The sequence below is a fragment of the Alligator mississippiensis genome, chromosome 16 (assembly GCF_030867095.1).
Source record: "Alligator mississippiensis isolate rAllMis1 chromosome 16, rAllMis1, whole genome shotgun sequence".
NCBI classification, from domain to species: Eukaryota; Metazoa; Chordata; order Crocodylia; family Alligatoridae; genus Alligator; species Alligator mississippiensis.
Window position 1 is genome coordinate 25,687,009 of NC_081839.1, and position 19,285 is coordinate 25,706,293.

The 19,285-nt window shown below is 46.2% G+C and overlaps 1 protein-coding gene across 4 annotated transcripts in view; it reads right to left on the minus strand.

The window, feature by feature from the left end:
• The window catches only part of ZBTB44 (zinc finger and BTB domain containing 44), a 51,654-nt gene extending 44,188 nt beyond the window's left edge, over positions 1 to 7,466 (minus strand). For 2 of the 4 annotated variants that reach the window (XM_059719792.1, XM_059719794.1), the window contains exon 1: positions 7,240 to 7,317. The gene's annotated coding sequence lies outside the window, so the exon portion shown is untranslated. Of the gene's footprint in view, positions 1 to 7,239 lie in introns of all 4 variants that reach the window. The other 2 variants (XM_059719795.1, XM_059719793.1) reach the window with 2 other exon arrangements.
• Between the last annotated feature and the right edge of the window lie 11,819 nt (positions 7,467 to 19,285).

The window sequence follows — 19,285 nt, forward strand, 5'->3', positions numbered from 1 at the left end:
TACTGACATGGTACAAATTGGGCTCCAAAGTTCACTTCTCACTGTCATAAAATCAACAGGCGGCAAATTCAAATCCTTGCTGATATAATTTTGCTTGAACAGTAGAGCTGAACCGGTAAATTCAAGTATCCAGGTAACATCTTTTAAGTAGTCCACAAAACCTTAGTGGAATTTCTCACTATTTTCTGAATTTTCTAACCTCTGAAAGTTGTATGGGGATTATCAACCAGTCTAAACTAACTAATTTTATGCAAGGTGTCTGTATTTACAATGATAACTGAACACCCATTGTCTGCCTTGATTATACTGACTATACTAAACTGCTTTGATTTCTCTCTCCAGGTTTGCAAGCTTCCCACTAAAGTTTACTAGCACAGGGTTTTCTTTAACTTTGACCTCACATAGCTTCAAGTGTTACTGTAACTACACTTGAAGAGGATTAGTCACTCACTTGCCAAAGTACAGGTGGACATACACTCCGAACTCAACATGTAAACCAACTGTTACAATCGCTATCCTAGATGAATAAAAGCAGCATATAAATAATGAAGAGATGAACTATACTACATTTAGTGCTCATCTGCACCAAGATACTCAGAAAAAATATTTTTTTAAAAGTAGATAAATGAAACCACATTAAAACCTGTATGGACACGCTCATTTAAAATTAGTCACTTTTTCTGAACAAAAATACCCACAAGGATTTTAATACTGTTTTAACTAGCTGACCTCAAATTTCACATCCTTCATTAATTCAGATTAAACTTTGCTCAGGCATCCCTTGACATGCTAACTCTTACTCTAATTTCATTGGTTGGACAACAAGCATCACTAAAACCCATTTAAATTCTGAGCTTAGATTTTATAAGTTCTTGCTTCTGAAATATCATATTTACCCAAATATAAGACTAATCTTGAATACAAGACAATTCCCCCCCATTAGATTTTATTTATGGAACATTTATACATTTGTTATAATTTTCCAGGTATAGAATCCAACTAATGGAAGTTTGCCTTAAATTTGTTCCCTTCCCACTGCTACAGGAGGTAAAATAAAGTGCGTGTGTGGGGTGGTGGCGGAAGTCAGGTGGCCCCCTTTCCCTCTGCCCTCCAACTTCTCTTTTCCCCCACATTACTGTCAGAGCATGCTCTCCCTGAGCACATGGAACTGAGGGGCTCATTTGAAAACACTGACACTGAAATAAAGATACCTGTAGTAGTCTGCATATAGGCAAATTACTCGAGGTATCCATAGACTTAGTTTATCCAAAAATGATGTGCATTTACTTTTCAATGTTTTAAAACAAGCTGCTGCAAGTTTTAGCCCAGGCACTCAATAACTACATGTTTAAGCAGCACTTTTGGATCTACGTATAAAAGGTACAAACTATGCACAATATTAGTCCAGAGCCAAAAGGCTCATGATTTATCATATAGTTCTTTGGGCTGGGCCCCAAGTAGAATCCACAGGATTTCCAGCCATAGTGATCCCATAGCAATCCCATAGCCCAGTGTTGCTCAGTATGTGCAGGTACTCCAGACACCTCCCCTCTCCCCGCCAGGGGTCTATGGGCTAATTAGTTCCCTACTCACAAATGGAACCAGGTGTTCTTGCCACAAGTCCTGGGATCCTCCAAAATGTACATGCAGATGAGGTGCGGGGTGCCCTCATGGAGAGCGGGAACACACTAATCACTTGTGATAGGCCGAGAGAAGGGGTAACAGAGCCTCTCACCCACGTGGTGAGAGTTGGTGATGTTTGTCAGACATTTAATGCTGGTGAAAAAACAGGAATCACTGAAAATGAGAAAGAAAGGTGTTGCTCAGCTGTGGGAGTGAAGAGGAAGTCAAAATTTATTCAATGCAGTGGTAACACCATGAGCTGAAAAAAAAGAGAGTCAGTGCTGAGCACAATGGGCGCTACACATCTTATTCAGACAGACTGCACTAACCTATCCTTGTGGTAGGTTCCCATCAGTATGTTGGCCCAGTACAGGCCATGCATTTTTACAGGCACGCTTAGTATTGCTGCATTTAATCAACTTCATAATTTGTTTCCATTATTAAGCACATGCTGTGTCTGGCAGCAGTTTCATGACAGGCAATGAATTTAATGAGGCAGGTTTTTCCAACACGTGAATATAAGATGAGGGGCTTTCTCCCCCCTCTCCCCCCCAGATTCTGATCATGGGAAAAAAACCTCACCTTATATTTGAGTAAATACGATAGCCATTTGGTATAAAAATGGCACCATACAGTTCATTCAGATTAGCACATAAAATGAATTTATAGGATGTTCTCTCTCTTACCCACACACACACACTCTGAAGTGTCAACCAACAGGCAACAGGAATCACCATACACTGACAGTGTCAGAAAAAAACCAAAACATTAAGTTATTCTGCCTAGCGTCTCCCCTCTCTTCTTGATTCATATTATGCTTTTATAACAAATACTTCGGACACTTTAAAGACAGTGAACTGGGAACACTCAAGACAGTTCTGAAAGCCAGCCCTGCAAAAAACAAATATGCAATACAGCGGAGGGAGATGTACAAGTCAAAATTCAATTTTGTTTTCTTTTAAAAATGCAGTACAATCATTGCAAACAACATATACAGCTCCCAAATTTTCCACATGGCAGTAACTTTTTACTAAAACAATATAAGAGTTTGAGCTAATTGCAGGAAATGATTTTCTTTGGTTATATATAGGGTTTCAACTAATGTCAAGTTTAGAAGCTCCAAGCACAAACCAATTCAAACTTGTGACAGAAATATTTATACTTACGCACATAGCTTGAGTAAACTCCATCCCAATTTTAAAAAGCTATTCGTGGAGGTGCTGTGTAAAGGAAATCTGAAGCAAAGTGGGATGCTTGGCATGCTTATTTGCATGCCAAAACAATTCATAGCTACACTAGTGTTTAAGCTCCAAGGAGAAACCAAAACACACTGAGGCATGCTTCAGTATGCATGTTCTCCTGCATGCTTTCTTTTTTTAAATTAGACTCCTACTTGCAAAACAAGTCCTGTTGTGTTAACACAAACATCGATATCACCAAATTCAGTAGGATCAGAAATGCTCAGATCTTACCAGCCTTTGGAAGAGTCACACGCATAACCCTGGGCTTTCAGACAGGGTTAGACAAGTTTCAGATCAATTCTCTTATCTATTAGGTGGTTCTACTCTGAAAAATTCTTTAAGAAAAAAGGGGCCAGGCTAGTTGGGTGATTTCCTGGCACTGCCACAGTCAACAGGACTTCACTGCATGAAGAAAACAGCACTTTCCCACCCTACACCCCCATTTAAAATAATCAGGTGTATTCCTTCACCGTAGAGAAACATACTTTTATTCAAAGAACTTCTTCATTAATTTTCATACCATGTAGCCAAGTAAGTGTAGGACCATGATTAATGAAATACAACTATTAGGTTCTTAGTGTGGTATGAAGCAAAATGTAACCCTCCATTTTACACCTACCTCCCTTTGCCCCCATCCCATATCAGTGCCAAAGCTGACGAGAAAGCTGCATGGACAGGAAGCTTGACAGAAAACTTTGTATGTTTGCACTTAGACTGAATGGAGTGATCAAGGCAAAAGTCACACATCATGCAAAATCCTCACACACAGTAGTGAAATAAATTACCAATCCAGACAGCATGGCCTGGGGCCAGCTAGTCAGCATCCAATACACAGAAGTAAATACACAGCCACCTTTGCAAACGGAAGTGGCTTTAAGGAATCCTAAACAAGTTTAAGCAAGGCAGGAATGTGGTTCTGTCATCACTCTTTTAGCATCGAGAGTTGGCTTTATTTCCCTAATGAATCAGTTATGGAGGCAAAACTAAATGCCTAAGAGGAACTCTTCCTGGCCCTGGAACCTGAAGAGTCCCCTGTTTAATCTACATAACAAGCACAGGGTAAGAAACAGCAGTGTATGTGGGAAGGTTACAAAATGTTTTCCCTTATGTGACTGAACCCCTACCCGGAGGAGCCACACCTGTGTTTAAGACAACAGGTCAGTCTCCACATACCTAGTCTTTACTAACATTGCCAAGAAATCTGAATTAAGTGTGGGGCTGAGTGAGACAGGTACTTTTCCACTCCAAACTGGACTCAAGTTCACTTCTGGAAACATGATTTTTAATGTTCATCAAGGTGCCAAGACGAGCTACAAACACTCTGCTAATGTTGTAAAACACACTTTGGAAGACAGTAACAGCTCTTTCCCATTACCGACATGGGCTGGCCTCAAGACTTCAGCTTGGAAGAAGAAAGCTTCTATGAAGTCCATAACAATCTGAAGAGTCCTCCAGTTCCCTAGTGGTATATTACCTGTAAATGCTACCAAAAATATTCCCCAAGAGACTTATTCCTGGCAAAACCCCATTTGATTTACAGGAAAGCTGCTTAAAATATTTTATATATAAAATATGCAGATCTACAATCCACACAATAATATGTCGTCTAGTTCAGAAGAGCCATCTTCAACCAATCTTAGCAGCCTGTAGATATTCAAGAATACTTTCAAACTGCCCAGTAAAACTGCTTATTATAGATGAATGTAGGAGTAACACTTCTTATATGCAAGCTAGTGTATACTACATTTAGTTATACTAACAATGCAGACAGGTACATCAGAAAAAACAAATATCTATTTAATAGAAAGTTTGTGCTTTGAGGAACATGCCTTAACTAATTCTTTTGGAACCAAAGAAAATAGCGTTCTGTGAACAACAGTAATACTTAACAAACCAGTCCCTGGCAGAAACTTTGGTTTCTCTAACTCTTTAAATTGGTTAAAACTTGTGATTTACATTAAAGTATCTAATATTTACTATAAAGAGGCTGCCTGCAAACAATGTATAGCTTAAGTTGCTTCCTCCATAACTTGGTTAGAGATGGAAGCTAGAAGAATTGCTGTCAAAGCTTTAGACCCCTCATTTCCTCCCTCTCCCCAGCTCTATACAGGTAACAGTGAAGCTGTGTTGATTTTTATGCATTTGACTCTGTGGACTGTCAAAAAACAGTTTACACAGCAATGCTTCAGTGCTTGTTTTTGTCCGATGACATCACTAGCAGTATCAATTTTGCTACTAAGCAGGCAAGTTAACACATGGACTACTGAGGAGTTTGAAATAAGGGCACGAGCTATTTAAACAGATCTACACAAGGCCGTCTTTCATTTACAGGTTGGGCAGGGAATCTTCACTTTTTTCCAGTGCTTTCAGTTTTGCCAGATATTCAGCAGATTAGCAATTTAGTACTTGCCATTTCAATAATGTAAGTGCACAAGTAAGACAGCCACCACCTAACTTCTGCACTCTTAGATATAAGTGATTTTTAAAGAGTATTATCTCTGAAAATAATGTTTTGTGAAGTTGCTGCCCATAAATAAGACAACTTTTAAGTCCTGTACTCTCCTCATGTCTATGTTACTTTAAATAAGTCCTTTCAGTCAGAAGTTTTTAAGCACTTAAGGCACTGAAGGATTCAGAATCCCCAAATTGTGGCTGTCTGCAGAGGCTGCAAAACTTGAACAGGGATGATTCTTTAATAACTAGCAAGTTAAGGGTGCATCAATAAAAATTCATGTCTCACACACACAGCAAGTACACGCAGACCATATGGTCACAAGGTGTTGGTTTGTTTAGCTGACTACTGGCTGGTACTTCCCCTTCCTTACTACTGGTAACTTCTTCCATACTTGTCTGTTAAAACAAGGAAGCATAGAGGTGCTGCAGAGAAACTGGCTATTAACAAAAGGAAAATGCTACTGTCTGTCTCACTTTAAACCCCGCTATTGGGGCGATGGGTGCTGCAAACACAATGTCACCACTTAGCACAGTAGGAAACAGAACACGAATCTAACACATGGTGCCAATAATGGATACCATCAACAACTCTTCCATGTGTCCAATATCCAGGTTGTAGCTATATTGGTCTAGAGGAAAAAGCAAATCAGGGCTCACGGACAGAGATGATCTCTTTTATTAGACCAGCAAGATATTTGCAAAAAAAAAAAAAGTCTTTAATTTTTTCCAAATATCTTGCTGGTCTAATAAAAGATATCACTTCTGTCCATGAGCCCTGATCAACAACTCTTCACACCTGACCAGCTCTTGAGAGAGCTTGGGAACTGTAGTGCTTCAAAAGAAAATGAAAGACCTACACAAGATGGCTTGAAAAGAAGATTTGGCAGAGACCGACGCTTGAAACTGCCCCAAAGTAATCATTATTTTAAAATTAACGGATAATCACGGCACCTTTATGAAATCAAACCCGCTCGAGTCCCCCGAGTTTCACATCCCCCGACCTGCGGACCTCGCTTCACGTTGCACACGCGTTCCTGGAAAACGGCGCATAACTCGAACCCGCAAGAAGGGAGCCCATTTCACAGAGAGACAAACAGAGATACCTCCCAAGACCTCGACTGTACCGACCCCCAGGCCCATTTCTACCGCTTCCACAAGACCATTTCAGTACCCACCAACAGCAGACAGCGCGCACAAGCACAGGGCGCTATCGTAACGGGGACGGCAACTACGGAAACGTGTGTTGCAGACAACCGGCGAGGAACACAGACCCGCGCACGAGCCTGCGTTTTGGCGCGCGTCACTAGCTCAACGCACCGCGCAAAGCAGCCGCCTGCGGGCTCCCGCCGCGCCGATCGCAGGAGAGCGAGTTTACCTCATGCATAACACATTTTTGGTATAAAAAGGGCCATCGCATAATAGCGAATTCGCACCTACAAAACCCGCACGAAGCGAGGGAAAATGGGGCTCCCCCCGTCAGAAGGAGCTCCCATTTATCCTCCATTTCTTTTTTTCGCTGCCCCAGACCAGACACTTTGGTTTCACAGTAACGTTTTTGGCGCTGCCCCTTTATTCCTCAGGTCGAGCTGGGTTTGCTGTTTCAGTCCTAAGGCAGCACGCCTTTATCAATGCTTTTGGAGCCAAACAAAAGGGCGCTGCGCGCACCCCGCTTCACGGGCACCGTCTTCACGCCGCTTTTTGATTCACCCACTGTCTCGGCCCACCCCGGCGGCACGCGGCCGCGGCCCGGCCTAGTCGGGCGGGACGGGCGCGGGGCGCGAGGCGCTGAGGCCGGACCGGGGGGGGGGGGGGCAGGGCCGGGGGGGGGCGGGGCACCCGAGGAGCGCTCCGGGCCCGGGGGGACGGGGGGGGACACGACAGCGGCCCCGAGCCTCCCCCGCCCCCTTGAGGTCGCCGTTACCTGCGGTGGGTGGGGCCGAGCCCCTATCTGGCCCCGCGCGGAGGCAGCGGCGGCGGCGGCCGGGCCATGGCGGCGGGGGGTTGGCCGGGGCGGCGAGGCCGAGGCGTCGCGCTGCGCTCTCCGGCCTGGCCGGGCACTTTGTTTGTGTCCCACAATGCAGCGCGGCCGGGCGGGGGGGGGGGGAGGGGCCGCGCCGCCCGCAGGCGCACTGGGAGCTGGCGCCGGGCGGCCCGGGGCAGGCGCATGCGCAGACGCGCGGCCGCGGCCGGACCGTGCCGCGCTGAGTGCCCGGCGCGGGGAGAGCGAGTGGGGCTCGGCGTGGGGGCGGGGCGTCTGACGTCACCGGGGGCGGTGTTGCCCCGGACCCCGGGCGCGAGAGACGCGCGGGTGCCCCCGGCCCGGCCTGGCAGGGCGGGGCTCTGGGGTAGATAGCGGAGCAGAGGGTGGGGCAGGGGCAGATAGCAGAGCAGGAGAATGGGCAGGAGCATATAGCAGAATAAAGGATGGGGCAGGGGGCAGACAGCAGAGCAGCAGACTGAGCGGGAGCAGAAAGCAGAGCACCAGATGGGGTAGGGGGCAGAAAGCAGAGCGGCGGATGGGGCGGGAGCAGATAGCAGAGCAGTGGAGGGGGCAGAGGGCAGGGATTGCAGCAGCACTGGGGGCAGGTGCAGGACTCCTGCCGGAGCAGTTGCCCCCAGCCGCAGGGTTGTACCCGGTGGTGCCGCTGCACCTGCCTAGCGGGGCCGGCGTGTCAGGCTGTGTAAAGTGACAAAGTTGGGTAACGCTGCAGCTGCAGGCCTTCCCCACGTGTCGGGCACGGACGCACAACGTGATTCCTGTGGAGTCCTTTACACTAGGTTTTGCTCCATCACAGTAAATTGATTGTGCAAGAAGGAGCTGGCACAACCAGATCTCCCGAGGTAGCTGCCGTCAGCGAGCGCTGTGATCGGCCCTACGCTCCAGGCGGCCGGAGATGCCGGTTGCACTGAGCAAGGAGCTGCAGAGATGAGTTTGGCTGGGGAGCGAACACACTCCCTACCCTGATGTCTAACTTCGTTGCCAGCCCTCCATCATTGCCCTGGAGTCTGCACGAATTAGATCTAAATCTCCAAGAAACTGCTGAGTGTCACTTGGGAAATAAACGATAGGGCATTCATTAAAATAAATATTAAATGTTGAATCCGATTTATACAGTCGTTCAGTGGGTTTTTAAAATATAACAGCAACGTGCATTTGCCTTCCCGATATAATGTCTACACGCTGTAATCCGTAACTGATGTTTGCAGCTCCGTGGGCATGTTCGTGTCGCGTGTCACAGGCATGTTGGCAGTCCCGAAACCTCCCGGAATAGATTCAAACAGCTGGCAACCCTAGGAGCGCCTTGCACTAGCATAAGGCGTAAATGGCATGTCCACTTCATTTTAGCACATAGTACAGTGGGATTGCTCTGTTGACCGCGAACCCCCTTTGAGCCTGACCTTCCTCTCACCCATAGCTTTGTAAATCAGCGGTGTGGCAGACACAGAGCTGTGTGTACTAATCAAAGACCACTGATCTGTGATGGTTTTATGAATGCACCCAGGTCAGTGAGGCAGTAACCCAGTGGATACGTTGGCTTACTAGGCTTCCCTGTCTGGATGTATTGATCTAGCTTAGAAATGGGCTGTTGGAAGAACAAGCAGGAAGGCAACATAACAGCTCCCAGCTAAACACATCTCGGCTCACACTTGAAAGGCGGCAAGAAAAGCTCCCCTCCCTGCTCCGTGGATCTTGTATGCTGTTGCCAATAAAAATGCAAGCCTGTTTGGGCAGCAGTGGGTGTTAGAGATCAAAGGAAGGGTGAGAGGAGATGGGAGGAGAGCTTGTTCTTTCTGCTGAGAACAGACTGGGATGGAGGTGAGACTGGGTCCACTGGGAGTGTCTGGAAGCAATTGAGCACTTCCAGGGAATGGGAAACCATCAGCAAAGACAGACAAATGTGTAGACTGTTCACTGCCTAAGATCCGTTTCCTTTTAAATGCTTTTGTTTTAAATAAATACCAGTTTGCAATCAGAGGACTGTCTGCCTGGTGACTTGTTATGCTGTCCTAGTTTCTGGAAGGACCAAAGCTGCAGGTCCTAATCCTAAATCAGCCCTGCTGAGATAATCACAGCCAGTACCTGAGGACTGTAGTTGAGATTTCACTGAAAGGGGCAGAATCGCATTGAGACGGGTGATAGCTTGAAGCATGAAACCAGAGAAGGGAGGGTGGCACTCCAGGATGACAGTAGGAAGAGGTCACAAGTTCAGTCAAACCAGGAACTGTGATGGGGGGGTCACTTTACTGATGTCCCTGGACTTATATAAGTATAAAACCAGGGGAAGTGTAAAGGGAATTAGATTTATGCTGCCAAAGACTCAGTCAGCCAGAAGAAGGCAGTTTGGTTGTGGGATGCAACACATTCTTCCTTGTACAAGTGTGTAAAGAACAACCCCTAGCTTGTTTATCGCATGGTTTGGGAGGTCGTGGGTAAAGCCATGCATCACTGGAGGCATGAAGACATGGGAATGGACAGCGATCATGGCCCAGGACCTCAGCTGGCGCAAGCCATCATATTTCCATTGAATGAGGTCTGGCCTAACATCCAGATATATATTTTTTTGCATGTGAATTATGAAAATGCCCAATAGAGAAACCCCATTGGAGTCAAGCGTGGAGGGGCTGGGGCAAGCATTTGCAGAATTAGGAACTCAGCTTTCCATGAGGAGGCACTTCTGCCTTCCACAGCAAATACCACATGGTTTGTTAGCAGGCTGATTTTGTGCGTACATACCCAGCAGCCGGATTAACTCAGCCGACTGCGATGGTTACTCAACTGCCACCGAGTCAATGAGAATGGCCTGTTGACCTGTTGTAGTGCAGCAGGCTCTGCTAGTTGCATGGCCTCCTTCTTCTGGGTTGCTTAAATCCTATTTCCAGCTCTGTTTTCCCAGCCCTGACTGATTCATTTGCTCAGACTTTGACAGCTGTGTAGGACTGAAGCAAAGTGAAGTCATTATCTTAGCATGTGTGCAGATGCCAAGTTACATAGGTTTTAGCAGCATGACGCAGCTGCTTGGTATTTATCACACGGTCATACTGGGACAGGACCATTCCATGCAGTCATTCACATGTCCCTCTTTCAGCGGCAGCCAAGTCTGCCAAATGTCCATCTGGGGCTGGTCAGCAGTTCTGACTTGCCTTCCCTCCTTCTCATGCCACATGCCTCATTCTGCAGTATCTTGCTCACCGCTTGGCCCAACCACTACTGAAGTCAATAGAAAGTCTCCTATAGCCTTAAAGAGCTTTGAATCAGACCCCCAGCAAGAAGGATCTCTTTTGTACCTTATTTAATTTCTTATTCTTAAAAAAAACCCCTGTAATGGTGCCCCTGATCCAGAACACCTGGCTGAACTGTTGGTGTGTCTTGCTGAATTTTTAATCAGCAACAGATCATTTTGGTTTCAGAGAGACAGAGCTGGAATTTGCTAATGAGTTTTGTTTCACTATGCAGAGCTCTCTGGGCACTATACAGCATTGGGAAGGGACACTTGTCGCCTGGCCCATCAATGGCATGTAAATATAGCTGTATTGCATATAGTTGTCACATTTGCATCCTTTAGGTTTATAAGAGATGGCTCTTGACTAACAGGAGAGTCTTCCCACTCTGGCAGAAGAGGACTGCTTTTACTAAAAAGTATTCATCAGGCCTCAACCCCTTCAGAAAAGATTCCAACAGGAGCTCCATAAGCCAAATTGTTAGCAGGATACTTGTAAATCAATGCAGCAGCTGTATCAAATTTATTCCAGCCGATAATTTGGCTTCTTTTTTCTTATGATACAAGGTCATCTTTATTTACTCTGGGCTTTTTCTGTTGAACTGGTCATTTCACAGTGAGAAGCAATGGTACCTCCAGGTTATCCCAAGGGCATTGATATTAATTGTATCAGAGTGCTTCTGTCTGGATGGAATCGACACTAACACCTCCAGACTGACACATCGCGGTTGCCAAATTCCCACACACTGAGCAGGTGGAATGAATAGTCAGACCCTGAGAAACAATGAAACCAATAAGATGATTAATAGGATTTTGTAGACCTCAAAACCTATGTAATTTAATAGAGAATGATCTCCTTTGAAGCACGCTGCAGCAATCTATACCAGAGATATTAATTTTTTATTAAATTCAACAAGGTGGTTTAAAAAACCGCAGTGAGTGCATCGTTTTCTCTGGTGGGCGTTGCCTTGACCTTAGGTTCATTTCATAACATTCTGGGCTTAATTCGTTGGCATTAATGGAGTTGCACTGGCACCAAACGGGAGTGACACAGCAGTGAATCAGGCCCCGTACTTCTCTTGGGACTGAGTTTGATCACTTCATTTGTAAATCAGTAGCAATTGCACTATTGTGGATAGAATTGCACAGGTATAACTGGACGTAGCCAATTCGCTTCGCTTTTCCAAAAGTGCTGAATTCATTTAGAAGCCTCAGCCCTATTGGCTGTCAGTGAGACGGGCTCCTACGCATCCAGTTGCTTTTAAAGATGCATTCGATGCACTTTTAAAGATGTCACCTTTGGACACAAAGTGGCTCTAGGGCTTTCGCCCCCCACATTGCATGTAACTGCCAGAGATGAGGGGCCGAGGTATTGCTGCCTCCCGTCTTGCATAATTCCTTTTTGTTTGCACGCGATTCTTATGTTGGTGTAAGGGAGGGGAGGGTTCTCATCTGATAACAGTTTGCAGGCTGTTGCGCTTCCCTTCCGCAGATAGAAGACCACACCGTCTTCGAGCCTTGCAGATTCAGTAGTCACTTTTTGTAGTGCCAAGGATTCTTTTGCTGGGTTTCCAGAGCCCCTTTTGGCTGGAAGAAGTGCTAATAGCCTTTATCTTCTTGCAGAGCCTTTATCAGGAATTGCTACTCCTACAGCATAAACTGTGAGAATATTTGCCTGAGCTTTCCCTGGAAGTGGTGCCTGCATCAGGGCGGTTATCAGAGCTGTCGTGTATCACTTCTAGCAGCTTGTAGCACTTCACATTGCTTCCTGTGGAATGCTTGAGGCTTTGGTTTGAAGTGTTTGTTCTGCTCCATGAATCTGGGAGGCCCTTTTGCAGTCTTTATTTCAGAGTGATGGGCAAGAGGGTGGGAGAGATCTTGTACGTGGCTGCATTAGCACAATTCATCAGCAGCAACACTTAAAACCCACTCTGGCCATCTACTCAGCCATTCCTATTTCCCATCTATGTAGAAGACTCCCAGATATATCCCCTGGCCCTTGTGATGTCTGTCACACCATAATTGCCTTTCTGATATCAAGGCAGGCTAATTTTCTCAAGATGAATGCTGACAAGCTGGGATTGTGGTTAATTTGCTTCTCTTCAGCAAGAACTCTTTTCTTCTCCCGAGCAGTTTCCTCTCGTAGCAGCTCTCCTTTCTGCCACCAAAGCTTTTAAGGTGGGACATATTTTTGACCTTATGCATTTGCAATTTCTTTGTTAGGCAGGCAGGCAGGCTTAAGTATGGGCTCATTCCACCAGGATGTCACACTTGTCTTTCCCTTGGCTGCTTCTATCTCAGAGAAAATTGCAGCTCCTGCACACTTTTTCCTTTTTCCTTATATTTAGCACTGGAGGAACTCAAAGCATGGGCAAAGTATCTGAGCCTCGTGGCATTTTATGCAGGAGGTGGGGAAACTGCAGCCCTGAGAAGTTAAGTGACTTGCTCAAGGCTGCTCAGCAGGTCAGTGGCAGAGCGCAGGGCAGGAGCCTGCAACTCTGACCCCACACTGTAATTCTCAAGTGTGTGGCCTGTTCCCAGATGGCTCTCCAGTTTCAAGATATCAGAACATGTTATTCCAGTGTCACGCACGTTCCACCTCTTCTCAGTAGCCCGCTGCGGTCAATGGGACACTTTCCATTATCATCAACATCAATGGGACTTGGATCAGATCCTATCTTTAGATTAATTTGGGACCTGCACGTCATCTTCCACCAAGGAACCAAGTCAAGTTACTTCTATATAGCACGTAGCATGGTCTCCCCTCCTGGTGATGCTTACCTCGCTGACCTGGGTAGTTCCAAAGGGGAAATCCTTTCCCTTCTACCCTGTCAGGAAATTGCTGCCTATTCCTCAATTTAGCACTAAAGCTTTGGAAGCTGCATCACACGTCTTCAGTTCATCTCTCCACTTCCTGCCCATATTAGTCCCTTAAGGGCCATTAACTAACTTTAGATCAAGCCGCTGACTTAGTTCTTTGGCGACTGCCAGGTTTGTTTTTTTTTTTCCACTTACATTTTATTTGGGTTTTATCTCCGGACTAGCACAGCAGGATGTTCCCGCAAAGGACACTCTGTAAGTGTGACTGATTGACCAAGGGGAATGTAACTCAATCATCAGGCCACTGCTGAGAAAACTGCTCTGTGGAGTTGGATGCATTTCCCAGGGCCTGAGGGCCTCAGCTGTCAGTGACACACAGGATCAGGTCTGAAACCACACAAAATAAAGAGGAAAGCAAAAATGTGAGAGACTGCAAATGATTCTGAGCCAGGACAACTGTAATGGCAGGGCTGGGTGGAAGGAACAAATCCGATGGTCCTGTCAGATTGGAAAGACTCAGCTGCCATCCTCTCCAGACACGAACACTTTGTTGGGCTCTCGGGCGGTTGTGCAGAGACAAGATTCCCTTGCGAGCAGGCTTTTTGGAAAGTAAAGAGAACTGCTTAACCCGGCGCTGTAGTATTTCCATTGGGTTCTGATCTGCTTCAGGAGAAGCATGTGTGAGATCAGAGAGGGCTTGATGAAAACAGCCTGAAGATGACTATGAACCACCACGGTAAGGCAGCTGTGAAAAGAGGCAAATGCAGCCCTAGGATGTATCAGGCGAGGTCTTTCCACAAGAAAAGGAATGATGAGTCTGATTGCCAGGGTAAAAAGCCCTCGTGAGGTCTCACCTGGAATGGCAGGTACAACGCTGGTCTCCCATGCTCAGGAAGGTGCATTCAGCTTGGGACAGAGCTGACCTGGAGCAGGTGACTAAGGCCAGCTCTGTACCATGCAGTTTTGCTGGCTTTGCTATGTCACTAGGGTGGGAGACATCAACGCTCCAGACTAACATTGTCAGGCCAGCAAAACTGGACTCAATTGTGCCAGCAGAAGAGGAGCTTGTTGGGTTTTTTTTCTGTTGCCATACACTGTATCTGCAGGAGGAGGCACTGCTGTCACAGCAGTAACCCCAGGGACTGGGCACAGTGCAGGCTGGCCTCTGGCAAGCAAATCTTGTTTAGTCTCATAGTGAAGCCTGATAGAGATATGATCTCTGGCTATAAATACATGGTGGTGGGATAGAAACACCAAGAGGGAGAAAGGCTCTTTAAGATATAGGACAATATTGGCACAAGAACATATGAGTGTGAACTGCGCGGGACTGCACTGGCCGGCAAGTAGATGTTTCTAATGCGGTTCTAGAAGAGATTTCCACGACACATTTGAGATGGAGCTTGCTGACTCTGATGGTGACGGGCTTGTTTGCAGTAGAAGGGCTTGGGCTTGATGATCCAGAAGGTCCCTTCCTCTTCTCACAGGATAACTGGGACAGGGGCAGTCAGAGCTACACCCCATACATCACAACCCAGGGGATCAGGAACAGACACGGTTCAGGCTGGAGTTAGGAGTCAGGGGATCAGTAGTAGACAAATCGGGGGGCTGAGGTCTGTAAGGTACCAAGATGTGGGCTGTCACCAAAGTAGAGGCATGAATTAGGGAGGTCAGGAGCCAGAACCAGAGATCCAGAATTGCTAACCAGAGGATCTGGAGGAGACAGCTATAGCTGTAAGGGACCAGGACATTTGCCAAGCTAAAGCTAGGAGTTGGCTGTCAGAAGACAGAAGTCTGGACTAGTCTGGAACAACAGGGCTTGTGCTGCAGTCTGGAAGAGTTTGCAGGCAAGAATCAGGAAATTAGGAACAAGGCGTTAGCAGCTCAGGGCTAGACTGAAATGCAGCCATCCTGCTGAGCAACCCCTGGGTACTCCAAGACTGCTACTTATATTTAGGCAGTCATGGCCATGCAGGCAACTGAGGCCAGCTGAGAGTAGTTAGACCGCAGACAATCAGCTGTGGGCTAATTAACCTGCCTGCAGCTCTGGCTGCTGACACCTCTTCTATGTCCTATGAGAACCCCACCCACTGGTTGTGACCTTAAGTACAGAGTCACAACCTGTGATACGGAGGCCCTGAACCAATTTCCCAGATCACCAATATACTAATCTCCCTGATCAGAACACTTCTGTATTTTGAGGGTGTTGGCAGCCAAACCCAGGTCTGGATCCAAACTGTGTGACTTCCACGGTGGGAGGCTGGAATCTGGCAATTTCCTTTATGGGTCGCAAACTTGCGGACGCTCAAAATGGTCATGGATAGCATGCTTTTAGCCTGATGCTGCACTTAGTCAGGTGCTTAGCACCTGCTTGGACTAAGCAGCACATTTCATTCCAAAAAACAGCAAAGCACAATTTGCACCTGCACCTCCATCTTCACCCACGACTGCAGTGCAGCTATTTCTGGGGTGGAACGTAGCAGCTGTTTGGCAAGACAAAGAGTTTTATGATGAGAAATGAAGGAAATGGCATAAACCAGGAACTATGCAGTGAGGAATGTAGGCTGACAAAATATAATTACCCCAACCTGGAACACACCAGAACGGGGTGGATCACAGCTCTAAACAACTCATGAACAACAGAACAAAGTGAATTCAGGGGTAGGCTGTTCATAATCTTTTCTCCTGCAAGTGCAAATAAAGGAAGGTATTTCCATGCCCACTGTCCCATACTCTGTCCATCCTTCTGTCCCACCCTAAAAGGAAAGCCTGAAAAAACATTTCAAGAACACTCATTTTCTTGTGCTACTTTCTATTTGTTAACCTCTTCTTCATCCTGCCGTGTAGTACTTTGGCATGATTGATGGATGGCTTTTACCTATCCATTAATATTCTGTAGCCATTGGCTTCAGCTGAAATTCAACAGTACTGAGCTGACAAATACTCATTTAATTCTGAGGACAGGAGCAAAAAAATAAATGTCACTTTTGAAAAAAAAAAAATAAAAAAAAGCCAAGGCTGTCTCCTTAATGAGCTGAAAATAGAACCCTTCTCTATTCGGGACAAGAGAAACCATCTAAAATTAATGCTACACATAGTTATAAATAGGGTGTCATGCATTTCTGTGTCCATTAACATAGTGGCATGTGCCACAGTAAAACCCTGCGCACTGAGCAGACTGGTAGGCTAGCCCTTCCCGTTATCCTCACCTGAGACTCAAACTACCCCTTACTTTCGATCAGTTGTGTTTGCTTAATTCCCCCTAGGGAAGGAGGTAGAAATAATTTCCCTGAAACCCCAAAGGCTGTGTAATGTCCTGGCCCCAAAATGGGCAAACAGATCAGCTTCACAAAGATGCAGGAATGCTTCAGCATTCAAGTTCATGGGTAATGCCAAGTACAACAGAAGTGATGAAACTCCATTGCTCAAGCCAGGAGCTGGACTGAGGGGGGTCTGCATAAGAAGTGTAGACGCTGCGTGTGCCAAGAGATGCTGAAGCATTTCCCTTCCCATCCCTGCTCAGCACATGAGGAGGGATTGGCTCCAAGTGTCTAAAGAGCCTTTGGAAAGTGCCCAAGCGCCAAAGCCCAGTCAAGCAAGTGGAAGCTCTGCTTTTTAGTGGGGTCAGGATTTGGCCCTAAGAGATTAGAGTGCATCTAGGGGTCCACTCCACACCATAACTCAGGGCTGAATCCAATCAATGTGAAAACAAACATGGTACCATTGGCATATCCCTTTTCTTCATCTGTGATCAATGCATCACTTTTGCCTTCTCTGGTGCGCTGAGCTGTGACTTCACCCAGCCTATAACACTGTCAGTCCTGATATGATAACAGAGTTGCCTGGCTGAGAGCAGGTCTATGCTGCCCACTCAATGCAGGGTGAAGATACCCCAGCAAGCTTTGAATGAGGCAGTGCAGGCACTGGAAGCCATCTAGCATGGAGATGCGGGATAATTCAACCCACGCAGCTGTGTGCTGCTGCACTGAGGTCTGCAGCAGACGTGTCCTGTGGGGTCTATCACAGGCAACTACTAACGGCATCAATGCCTTCAGCCATTTGGCTTGTTCTGATCCCTGGGTGCATTCCATCTGCTTTGTGTGTACCAGCACCCTGGCTGAGCTCTTCCTGCACCAGCTCCTCCAACCAGCAAGTACTTTGGGCCAGGTTTGGGAGAGAAGAAGCTGAGCCAGTGCCTCCATATGCCAGGGTGCTCCTTTACTGGGACAAGAGCCCTTTGCAGCCAAGGGCATCCAACGAGTAATCTGCACCTGCATTCCTACATGATGCAGCTTCACCCCCAAGGGAGCATCAAGGAGGCTGAAAACAATATTTGGACTGTATGTCTTGAGCTGCACTAACTGCAAGGCTGGGAAACCCTGCTTCTGTGCCCTCCCCACACCTCCTGACAGGTCTTGGAATGGAAACTTCATCAGCAGAGACACTGTTAGTGATAATGATGCAAAGAAGCCACTTTGCCAATGCACAGTGTGCCTTGAGAACAGAATTTGCTATTTAAATTTACTTTGGGATTTCAGTTCCAGGCTTTTTTATGCCCCCTGAGTTACAGTCTTGCAACCCAAAGGTCTTTAGGAAGATGCATGCTTCAATGTATTGTATGTGCTCGTTTTATTTTGCCTACCATGAATGGCATGTCAGCCATCCCCAAGGCTGGGGCTGCATATATAAATAGAATAATAGATAAGCGACTGTGTAATACACAGAAAATAAGCCGTGCCAGGGGCACTCTGTGATATGAGGCTGTGCTTTAATGAGGGCTTCTGGTGACAGCACACGCTGCAGGAGCAATGGTCAAGTGGTCCAAGCACGTAATTAGGAATGTCCAAGTGTACATAGGCTGGATAGCAGGCTGGGTACTGCTCTAACACATGGGAAATCTGTAGTAACCCCATTACATTTTGTTAATTTTTAGTAGTGTTGGGATTTGAATATGTATCAACTACCCTGGGATTAGGGGCACGCATTTCAAGATGATATGTAACAGGCAGGCACATCTGTTATATACTGCCAGCTCTGTGCGAATATAATGCTGTCTGCACTGTAGTCACAGACATCCCCAAACTAGCTGCAGGTTAGCTCTCACAGATACAAGCGGAAGAGTTGCTGTGAGCTCAGCACGGATGAATATACTCTGCTTTTTGGGCAGGTTTTGCAGCCCATGCCAAGCTCCATGCTACTTCACTGCCACTGGTAGCCAAACTAGCTAATTGAAAGCTAGCATGGTTATCTGTATGCTAAAGTGTAACTGTATAGTAGGCATAACCAAAGGCCCTAGTTCAATAGAACAATGAAGCACATGCTTAATGTTGAATGGTCTGAATCAGGGTCTATATAATTTAAGGGCTCCAGGGGGGAGTAGAGGTGGCACATGCTTTGTAAAAGCAAAGAAGTATATAGTAACAGCAGGCTGCTAGTCGATATATTCATGTTACCCATATAACATGGTCACCGAATATAAACTTCAGAGATGCTATATTTGAAAGGTCCTGTATTTCAGAGAGCAATGGTATATTAATAACAGTTGAGCCAACTTCTGCTCTCTGTGACACCAGTATAAAACTGGAGTAACTCATTTAGATGGCATGGTTACATGAACCCAGCAGTCCCTGCACTGTGACCATCCAGCCACACTTCCTTCCAGTAGCTCTGACGAGGCACCGAACTCCACAGAGTCCCAGAGCTGCTCAAGAGAAAGTTGTCTATTGGAAATAACTGCAGGATTTTTGCAGAATATTTCACCCCAGTTATTGCTGGTCCTATAACAATGTATTTTGCTTTGTTTTTTAAAAGCCCATGTGGCCACTTCTTAGGAACTCTAAATAAAATCTGAGAAACGAGGAGCAGAAATAACGCTCAGTGTGCAAACATCTAATATGCACCCAGGGAAGGATTAAGGAAACCAAATACAAA